General features: G+C 36.2%; 1 non-coding gene across 1 annotated transcript; it reads right to left on the bottom strand.

Annotated features, from left to right (window-relative positions):
- Positions 1 to 7,709: 7,709 nt before the first annotated feature.
- TRNAK-UUU (transfer RNA lysine (anticodon UUU)) lies at positions 7,710 to 7,781 on the bottom strand. Its single transcript has one exon. It is a non-coding gene; the product is annotated as a tRNA-Lys (tRNA).
- Positions 7,782 to 8,553: the final 772 nt, after the last annotated feature.

The raw sequence follows: 8,553 nt of genomic DNA, 5'->3' as shown, positions 1-8,553 counted from the left end.
ATTCTGCATAGTTGAGCGTTCAGTTACGTATAGAGGTAAGAAAAGCTTATATAATTTGATTTAGATTGTTGTGTTGAATGTTTGTATGCTTGCATGATACGTTGTTTGATTATTTGATGAGTATGAAATATGATTGTACTGCTTGTTTGGATGTATGGATGGATGTATGATATACGCTGTGAACTGAGTTGGGATAGAGTTTAATCTTCGAACCGTAGTATTCTGAGCAAAGGTGATAGTATGGTCGAGCGTCATTAGCGAGCGTTCGGTTCTTCTTGGAAGTGCATGGTCTTACTTGAATTATCATGCATTACGAATAGTGTTTAAGAGTCTTTCTGTAATATTAGATAGTAATAGATAAACTGTGACCGAGAGTTTGTATTCATCGTTCAGTTTTCATTGAGCGTCCGTTCATATTAAGTTCTTCTTCTAGAAAGGATTTCGTTAATGAAGAGCGTGTTATAATAGTAGATATGTATATATGAGTGTTCAGCCTAAGTGTAGTTCTTCTTTAGACTTCCTAAACAGTTTAGTTAATGTGTTATATACTACTTAAGGTTGTAGACGTTATTGTTCTTTTTCATTTAGAATAAGTGGTGGCTCAATTGTATAGATTTATATTCATTCGTTTTATGTGAGTTTATTAGTGATCGGTCTTGGATCAAGCGTTCAGTCTCAGTAGCGCTCGTTCTTGATAAGCACTTGGTCTTGGATTAGCGCTCGTTCAATAGTGTTCGATTTCTACAGGGCTCGGTCTTAAACCAAGCGCTGGGTCTTGTTTTCTATAATATATATTATTACCACTCTTAGAATAAGAGTCTTTATTCAAACTTGATAGCGTTTGTTACTCATAGTTTATTATTCGTATTAGTATTATGCGTCAAACAGTGTTGGTCTTTAAAAGGTGTTTGGCCTAGAGTCTTAGTACTCGGCCTAGGCTTCGTGACGTCCGTTTTGAACTCTTAGTGGTATGTTTATTTAAGTTAATAAGTAACGCTCAGTCATGTTAGTTTCTAAGAAGTGTTATTCCAATCGAATTTATGAGATAATGAGAGAGTGTGATCGTATTTCAGTCGAATGTATTAATGATTGATTTTAATGGAGTTTGACATGTGATGTGAATGAAATAGCGTGATTATGAACGAGTATTCCAGGGAGGAATATCTCAGGAAGTGGTTATTGATTGGTAAAGTATGAATGTGGGCAAAACTTAGCGGGCGTTCATCCTGATATTCCATGATTACTCGTTCTCATGTAGAGAGGAGTAAGTCATGTATGGGAATGACAGGAGGTCCTAGTCCATAAGATTAACTTGGACGGAACGGATCAACCTCGGGTGGGAGCTGTTGAGGGTATCCTAGTTACTACATCACCCGGGTGCACGAACGTCGTAGCTACACATGATTCATACAGTTCGGACAGTTAGAGTCAAGTGGTCGTTATTTGCATGCATTGATGTATGAATGATGAATTGGGTGTTGTTGGTTTAATTATGAATGTTGTATGTTGTTATTGAATAAATTAAATTACATAAGCTTACCCTGTTTATCATTTTTGTCTGTGTTGTGCGTCCTGTCGTTGTCCTGTTGCAATGATCATCCGTGTGGATGTGAACAGAAAGAGAAGAGCTGCTGGAAGAGGTATTGGAAGATGCAACGGAAGTGAAGGCCGAACCTTGAGAGCGTTCGGTATGGTGTTGGCTTTATCTTTTGTAAAGACCGTGCGGTATTAGTGTATTTTGTTAAACGTTCGGTCTAGAAGTAGTTAACGTACTTTTTTTTAAATCCCTTGTTATTGTGTAAGGCCGTTCGGCTATAATCGTATCTCGTTCTGTGTAGAACTGATCTGTAGTATTATTAATATGTGATGTGTAACATCCCAAAATTATACAGTCAGCAACTATATAATAGAATATTTACATGTATTAATATAATAAAACAGTCTTACAGATAAGGAGATAATTCTCGCAAGTGGCCGAACGGCCTTACATAAATACCAATAAACATACGAGCGTTCACTAAAATTTAAGAACGAACAGTTTACAAAAATAGAAATACCGAACGTCCAAATATTGATTTAAAGAAAAAGGCGCACGTTCTAGAATGGCCCACTATTCTAACTAAACTAGCAAATAACCGAATGTACTACTGTTCGGCCTTCACTTCAACCTCTACAAGATTCTCTTCAGCAATGAATCCTTCCTCAAGTGCTTGCTCCAGAGAAGCATCTCCCTCTGCTCACATCCACATGGATGATCATTGCATTGACAATACGAACGTACATATACAGACAACACAATGGAAAATGCAAGGGTAAGCTTATTGAATTTAATTCAAGTAAAACATACATTTCATATCCTATCAATTACACATCAAGTAAGTCACAATACATACTTCAATTCATTCATTAAGTCAATACAAATCCTGATACTAGACCGACCGTCCGGACTGTATGAATCCTATGTAGCTAAGGCGTTCGTGCACACAGGTGGAATAACTGGAATGCTCATCAGTCGCCACCTGAGGTTAGTCTGTTCTGTCCAAGTTACAGTTATGGACTAGACCTCCTGCCATTCCCACACATGACATACTCCTCTCTACTTGAGAACGAGCACTCACGGAATATCAGGATGAACCACCATCTAAGCTTACCACGTTCATACTTTACAAATCTAAATTTCCATTCAAGAGTCGTTCCTCCCTGGAACGCTCGTTCAAAATCCATAATCATAAATTCAGTTCTTATAGTGATCACACATCTTAATACTTCCTCTTACTAACATTTTCATTCTTTGTTCCACTCCCATAAAAAGACGAGCGTTCAATCCTCTTCATAACGAGGACGAACGTCAAGAGCGAGACTGAAGGAACTTCTTTTCCGTAGAGATAAAACTGACCCACCTTTCATGACGAACGTTATTACCATTTGAATCAGTTAAATGAACTGATTTTAGAACAATTCAACTTATACTTAGAATAATTCACTTGACAAGATTTCAGATTCAATTCAACTGAATGAAGATAAAATACGAGTACTAACAAGTAATAAGTACAATTTAGTTGGAATAACCGACTTCCAGTGAATGACCGAACGCGGTACGAAAATTTACTGAAATTTAGGACGAACGCTATTTAAAATTCATGGACGAACGCTATTAAAATTCAGGACGAACGCTATTTCAGCTTGTTGATAATTACGGAAAGAATAAGCGTTTGGTATAGGACCTAGCGCTACTTATCACTTACAATTTTAGGACGAGCGTTCGGTCTAAGACCGAGCGCCACTTAGGACGTACGCTTTTAGTTCGAGGCTATTCGCTGATACAAAATCATAGAAATTTATGATTTATATAAGATGAAATACTTAAAGTTTATGTTTTAATAATTTGACTAAGAGTTCAAAGGTATATTTTCAGGCTTTTCAAATTCTCACACAGCACTCATGATGTCTACGTTTGGCCGAACGCTCAAACGTAAAGCTAATATAAGAGGGCGTTCGTCCTCAAATAGAATCCTTTCCCAATGAAAGGGTTCAGCTATTTTAAAGAATTTACTGAGAATACCGAACGGTCAAAGACCGTTTCGATAACGAACATTCATTATCATACACCTCTCATATTCAATTTCTCACTTACAGTAACTCATTTTCCAGTATAAACTTTCATACATTTTAATTAACCATATCATAGTATATCCCAAAATTCTCATGCATCGAATCATAATCATATACCAAACATCCAATATCAAAATCATACTGCATACAAATTTACAAAACGTTCATACAGTACAACACATCTAATTTACAGAACATTCATACATCACAGTATAACGCAAGAGTTAAATCTAATAAGCTTCCCTTACCTGGTTCAGTAGTGAACGTCTAAGAGTGTGATTTTGACTCGTCCAACTATGGTTCTCTACTCTCAATAATTTTCTTACGTTCTTCAGCTAAATCTAACCAAAAGAAAACGCAAGGATTTAGTCTACACCCTTGCATGCAGCTGAATCTGGATTCGCAGGTAATCCAGAAACGAGCTTCTAGGTTGGGAACTTACCGGTTATAGAATCGGGAGTTGTTCGGTCCAAAATGGAGCTCACAATGCAGGGAACGTTCCTACGGCTCTGAAACGTGATCGGAGAAGAGAATGGTAAGTTGCAGAAGAGAGAAGGAGAATGGTGTTTAGAGAGAAGACAGAGGAAGATGAAAAATCAAGTTTTTGGAAAGAAGGTGCATGCAGAGGAGAATGAAGGGTTTTTCTGAAAAACTCAGTTTTGCTCCATGGTTGAAAACGAACGTCCCCCTCTCCAATTGACACCTGGTTTCCACTCACTGTTTTCGAACCTTCCGAATGGACATATGGCAGACGCGAGTCAGAGAGGGGATAAGTGCACATTAATGGCACTACACGTGTGACGTGGGTGCATTAATGGAAGCATCCTGATGACTCAGCAGTCCAATTAATTGAGACGTGACATGATGATTCTCGTATATGATTTTATACTGTATTGTTTGGATGTTGCATATTAAAACTTAAAAAATTATAAACATCACTTTATATCTACATTTTTAATATTTAAAATATTCTAAATTTTAAATAATCTTTTTTATTGAAATTTAAAATGTAAAAAACAAAATTAATTTTAATATATTTAAGTGTAGTAATTTGATGTATAAATTTTAAAAAATATTTTAACATGTTATTTATATATATATATATATATATATATATATATATATATATAAAAATTATAATTCTTAATTATTATTTAATTTCATTTTAGAGAATGATAACATTATTCTATTTAAAAAAATAGAGTTAATTGTGACAAAGTTAGAGAATGAATTGAATATCAACACCAACACTTTATGCTCATAATTACACTGATACTTACACTAATACGTGAGACAACAATAACGTGATACGCGTTAAAAAATTGAAAAAATAAGGTTTAATCCTTTACTACATTCCTATTTATGTACGAATTTCTCAATTGGGTCCTCGTTTTTTAAAGTGTATCAAAATGGTCCCTAATTTTGAAAATTGATATCAATTGAGTCCTTTCCGTTAAGTTGGCTGGACGGCGTTAAAAAAATTGATGAGTGGATGCTGAGATGACAAACGAGCGCTCGTCCACCAGCGAACGAACGCTCGTCCAGCAGCAAACGAACGCTCGTCCACCAGAGAACGAACGCTCGTCGACCTCTTACTGCTGGACAACTGTTCGTTCCACACTGGACGACCTCTTAATTGCATCAGTGAAATCTTTTTTTTCAGCAAAGTATGTTCCCAGTTGCCATTTATATTCTTTCATAGTAACTGGCTCTGAAAAGATCCCAAAATCTCCATATCCAGTTGTTTCATTATCTGACTCATCACTTAAATAAATACTGCCACAACTATCAGATTCCCACTCACTATCAGATAATCCCCGGGCCTGTACATGCTTTTTTCGAGTAGGACATCCACTTCTTGTACCCACTTCAGCAAACAAACTACCTTCAGATTCCTCTTGTTCGGGTTCTTCATCTCCTTCCAATATAACATCCTCCAAATCATCTCCTTCCAATATAACATCCTCCAAATCATCTTCATTCACAGAAGCTTCTTCATCAGAACCTACCCAACTACTAACATCAAACTCATCCTGTACATCCCCTACACCACCATCTACACCACCATCTACACCACCACCAATGATATCATCTTCACCAACTTGTTGTTCACCATCCTCACCATGTTCAGGCAGTTGACCTTGAACATCCTCAACATCCTCACCAACTTCTTGTTCACCATCCTCACCATGTTCAGGCAGTTGACCTTGAACATCCTCAACATCCTGACCAACTTCTTGTTCACCATGCTCACCAATTCCTTCTTCACCACCATTCTGACCAACCTCACCAACCTCATCATCGTGATCTTCACCTTCATGACGATGTTCCAACATTTCTATATAATCTGGTTCGGACACCGTGTGAACCACAAATAAATGAGCTTGACCATTCAATATCGCAATGCTGACCACATGCATTGCACATATGTCATCACTTACCAATTCCAACCTAGCTTCTAATACAGAACCACCCAGGGAATACCACACCTCCTTAACATTTCTATATCCCATCTCCTTCAGTATGGACAAGATTTCAAAATAACTCCATCTGTCTGTGTCAACCATCAAGGTACTGGTAGAACCTCCATGGTATCTAAATGACCCATCATTCACAAACTTACCCCCATGGTGAAACACCACCTCAACATCAGGGTCTGACATTTTCTTTAATTGTCAACTATTATATGCCTATATAAAAGTAAGTGTCAGACTACATATGGAACAATTTAATGACCTTCACATGCATCTACTATCATTATTTAATGACCTTCACATGCATTGTAAAGATGCCACGTTTTTAACAGCTATTAAACAATTAGGCATACAAAGTTAATTACACCAAAACTTCTGGATTCACCTACAACATTCCATTTTGTCTCAATGCTTAAATAAATACGCAAGGACCACACAATAAACAACAACCACTCATGGGGAACCAAAAACATACAAACAATAAGCATAAGAAAACGACAGGCACTAAAGAAAGGGACCACTCCAAACACAACAAAGGGGACCACGATAGGAACACAACATGACACACTAAGGGGACAAGAATCCAACATATTACCATGGGGGACCGAAACTACATAAAAGAAATCATAAAAACTGCACCTTTCACCTTTTCGCCTCCAAAGGGATACCGCTATCGCTATCGCTCACCCGCCGCCAAAGGGATACCGCTATCGCTCACCTTTTCGCTCAACAAATCTCGTTCCACAACCACGACAATCCTTCACTCAGTATCAACCTTTGCTCGCAAATCCTTCCACACTATCAACCACAACAATGAATGAAAAATCCCCAATTTCTAACTTACTATTCGTAGCCCTCTTGAACGTACAAAAAAAAAAACCCTAGTTTATTTCCCCAATTTAAAAAACGTTACCCCATTTCAATTTCCCAAATCAGCCTGCCACGTCAACTCACTTAAGCCACCTCATTGCCACGCTTGCACAAATCACGTACACAGTCAGAAAAACGTTATCAATTATAACGGCGTTAAGTGGATAGGATTCAATTGATACAAATTTCAAAACATAGGTATCAAATGCCTACATTTTTAAAACCGGGTACTAAATAGCAAATTACCTCCCAACATGGGGACTAAGTAGGTAATTAAGCCTTAATTAAAATAACAAAGAGACCAACTTAAATAACTAAAATGTATGTTAAAAGTATTAAAAAACCTTACATTATTGGTGCATATGACATGACGGCCAATAGGCACGACTTTTTTTAACCTAAACTTAATCACTTTATTTCATTTCATTGATAATAGTAAAATAAATATAACAAGGTTACATAGATGTGAGGTAGAGTTGTAAGTTTATAAAATATAACAATAAAATTAGGAGGAAAATAATATGGAAATTTCTTGACGATGATTTAAATGATTTTCTAGTAAGAGATACAAGATTTTTATCTAATATTTATCAAATATGAAATATGTTATTCTTGAACGGAGAGAATTAATAATACTGTAAGGAATATATTCACTAATATAAAAATTTTGTAATCGTAAATTCTAAATGATTCACTAATATTATGTTTAAATATTTAAATAAATATATAAAATATCAAACGAAAAAAAACAAACGCCGTCTGTGGGGATCGAACCCACGACCACGTGGTTAAAAGCCACGCGCTCTACCACTGAGCTAAGACGGCTTTGATGGAGGTTAACCTACAGTAATATACAATCCTAGGTATTTTTCTAGCGCCCTTCCTCCATTATCATCGAAACAAATGCTTTTTTAGATTCTGGTATTACTGCTGTTTCTCGTTAGATATGTTCACCAATTTCTGTTCTTAACTGTCAACAAAATATGTTTGTTATTCCAATGTTCAATTAACGCATCATCTCACTCGCAAATGTGTTGAACATCCCTTTTTTTGGAGTCAATTTGTAGTGTTCAGGAATTTTATCATTTGAGAACAATTGATCATGCACCCAACAAAGTTCAGATCAAGATACAAGAAAGTAAAAGATGAGGAGAAATTGGTTAAGAATAACCAAACCGAGTATATCTTTTGATTCAATGCTACACTTGTAGCCTCGAGCTATCATGCAACAAAACAAAACAACACTAACTATAAATTCGAAACAACATCATCATACGTAATGATAAATCATTTGAAGCACAGTAAGAACATGTACTTGCAGTTCATTGATCACTAAATTCAGACACCATACTACCAATGTTTCAAGTCTTTCATAACACATTCATAAACAATTTGGCAAGCCGTGATTATAATTTGCACAACACTGCAGTAAAATGTATAGTTAACAGCTTCCTAGAAGAAACAATCCAACCATTATTTACCAATGAATTACAAAAGCAAACAAATACTTAACAACCAGCAATTCCAAACCATGATAAGATCAAACTAACATTGTAGAAGCCAAACAATAATAGAAAAGAGAAAATGGAACCCTACA

Source organism: Vigna umbellata, chromosome 1 (genome assembly GCF_029865625.1).
Source record: "Vigna umbellata cultivar VRB3 chromosome 1, Vumbellata_1.0, whole genome shotgun sequence".
In the NCBI taxonomy this organism is placed as follows: Eukaryota; Viridiplantae; Streptophyta; class Magnoliopsida; order Fabales; family Fabaceae; genus Vigna; species Vigna umbellata.
Note: the sequence above shows the minus strand (reverse complement) of the source record. Positions and strands in the feature narration are given on the sequence as shown.